Raw genomic sequence first — 3,285 nt, 5'->3', positions numbered from 1 at the left:
AGCCCCTGCTGCAATGGGCTGATGTGAGCTACCGTGAGTAGCCGGCAGCTGACATGAGCTGCTGTGAGCCGCGGTGAGCCGCCGTCCAATGGCCGGCAACCAACTGCCTCAGCCTGGAAGAGCACAATGATCATACTACCAACATGGGTCAGTGAAGCGACATCCTCCACAACTAGACTGAGGAACAAAAGGACAGCAACTTGTCTGTTCCTCTTACCCCGATTCCCCAGTGCTGTTCCCCTCCCCCAATTCCCCAATAAAATTAAAAAAAAATGTGTGGATGGCCAATCAGCACATGAAAAAATGTCCAACATCATCACTCGTTAGGGAAATGCAAATTAAATCCACAGTAAGGTACCACTACGCACCCACCAGAATGACTAAATTTAAAAGGACTGACAATGACAAGTGTTGACACAGATGTGGAACAACCAGAGCTCTCAAACAGAGCTGGTGGGAGTACCGATGAATGTGGTCACTTTTGTTTGACGTTTTCTTCAGAAATTAAATATACACCTAACTATACAATTTAGTTAAGTAATTACTCTGGGGAAATGAAAACATATGTTCACACAAGGACTTACCCATGAATATTCATAGCAGCTCTATTCACAATAGCCAAAAATGGGGAGAAATAAGTTTCCATCCATAGATGAATGGACAAACAAGACGTGGCATATTCATATGATGACATACATGAAAAAAGGATGATTTTCAAAATCATTATGCCAAGTGAAAGAGGCAGACATCAAAGTATGTCATAATGTATGATTCCATTTATATAAAAAATTTTAAGTGCACACTAATCTATTATGACAAAAAGAAAATCAGTGGTTGCCTGGGGCCAAAAAGCTTCACCAAAATCAAGGATTCCTGTCCAACAAGAATAGTAGGGTGTGGGGCGGCCGCTTAGCTCAGGTGGTTACAGGGCAGGCTCATAACACCAAGGTTGCCAGTCCGATCCCTACATGGGCCACTGAGCTGCACCCTCCACAACTAGATTGAAACAACTACTTGACTTGGAGCTGATGGGTCCTGGAGAAACACACCGTTCCCAAATTAAAAAAAAAAAAAAAAGAATAGCAAGGAGGAAGGGACCAACTGCAAAGGAACAGAAGAAATCTTTGGCCGGGGGGTGGAAATATTCTCCATCTTATTGTGGTAGTTTTGTGGGTGCGTGTAACTGCCAATTGTACACTTTAAACACATGCCTTTATTGTACATAAATGACACCACGTGAAGTTGATCTAAAAATCAATCGCATAACAAGTGTTGGAGAGGATATAGAGAAATTGAAACCCTTGTGCATTGCTGGTGGGAATGGGAAAAGGTGCAGCCGCTGGAAAACAGTATGGCAGTTCTTCAACAATTGAAATAGAGAATTACCACATGACCCAGCAATTTAAGATATTTGAAAGATTTGAAGACAGGGACTCAAACAGGTACTTGGACACCCATGTTTATAGCAGCATTATTCACGATAGCCAAAAGTGGAAACAACACAAGTTTCCATTTACAGATGAATGGATTAAAAAAAAATAGTATATACATACAGTGGAATATTATTCAGCCATAAAAAGAAATGGAGTTCTTATACCCGCTACAGCGTGGATGAACCTTGAAAACATTATGCTCAGTGGAAAAAGCCAGACACCAAAGGACAAATATTGTGTGATTCCATTTATATATGTCCAGATTAGGGAAATCCATACAAACAGAAAATTATAATAGAGGTTACCAGGGTCTAGAGAAGGAAGGGGAAATGGGGAGTTATTGCTTAATGGGTGCAGAGTTTCTGTTTGGGTAGATGTAAAAGTTCTGGAAATGGATGGTGGTGATGGTTATATAACATGGTGAACGTGCTTAATGCCACTGAATTATGCACTTCAAAATGATTACAATGGTAAATTCTATGTATAATTTACCACTGTAAACCATCAATAGCATTTTTTAATGTCAGCAGTAGTAACAAATTTAATAGAAAATATGTCATTTCTAATATTAATGAAATCCACAGTCTCTAGAAATCAACCTAATAGTGCAGAAAACTTTTTTTTTTAAGATTTTTTTTTAATTGGGGAATTGGGGGATGGGAACAGTGTTGGGGAATTGGGAGAAAGGGAACAGACAAGTTGCTGTCCTTTTGTTCTTTAGTCTAGTTATGGAGGACGTTGCTTCACTGGCCCAAGTTGGCACCATCATTGCGCTCTTCCTGGGCGAGGCAGATCAGTCGTTGGCTTCTGGACGGCCGCTCACTGCGGCTGCTGGCCGCTCATGCTGGCTGCTGGCTACACACGGTAGCCCATGGCAGCCCACTGCAGCAGGGGCTGNAGTCTACATCTAAACCCTTAAGTTCAACATTACTCTCTGCATTTTTAAGCATATGCAGTAAAAATTCTGCACTCTTTTTGGGCCACCGACCCTGCATCCAACCCCACTGTTTGGCCTGGGCACACCTCCCACCTCCACCATTGTAACAACGGAAGGGCACACATTGTTTTTGTAATGTGACATCCTTTAGATACCTGGTGGCTTTTCAGATATGCATACCCTTGATGGCCTGGCAGTTTCACGAGTGTTCTTAAAATGAACCCGTAGATTCGAACCTCTCGATTTACATGGTTTTGTGGGGTTCTCCGGGTCAAGAGAATAGCGAACCATTTTGAGAGGTCACCTCAGGCCGCTTTCAGGAAGAGCTTAAATGGATTTTAAGAATGAGAAATTTCCTCCGTGCTTGCATCAAGAACTATAATTTGAGCTCAAAAGGTACAACCACTGCAGACATATACTTCTTGTTTTATCTCTGACAGCACAGGAAGTGTATAAAGCATGTTACTTGTGATTCACATAACATTATTTGTTGTTAATATTATGGTAATGAATTACATGTTTTACATATAAGTGCTATTTTAGGTTGACTTCCTTAAGAAACATTATCAAGACTGAAGCAAATGTTAAATTCCAAAGATATTCAATAATCAGGTTAAAGGACGGTCTTCTCTGTGAATATACTGACAAACATTGAATTGTACATTTGAAATGGGTAAGTAGTATGGTGTGTGAATTATATGTCAGTAAAGTTGTTTTTAAAAAGCAGGCTGAAGATTTGAACAGATAACGTCAGGAGAGAAGATGTGTGGATGGGGCCAGCCAAATGGTTCAGTTGGTTAAGAGTTGGCTTGGGAGTGCAAGGTCTGAGCAGCAGGGCCGCTGGTTCGGTTCCCACATGGGCCAGTGATGCTGTGCCCTCTATAGCTAAGATTGTGAACAACAGCTCAACCTGGA

Source organism: Hipposideros armiger, unplaced genomic scaffold (genome assembly GCF_001890085.2).
Source record: "Hipposideros armiger isolate ML-2016 unplaced genomic scaffold, ASM189008v1 scaffold_126, whole genome shotgun sequence".
Classification (NCBI taxonomy): Eukaryota; Metazoa; Chordata; class Mammalia; order Chiroptera; family Hipposideridae; genus Hipposideros; species Hipposideros armiger.
The sequence above is the reverse complement of the archived record's forward strand: the minus strand, read 5'-3'. Positions refer to the sequence as shown.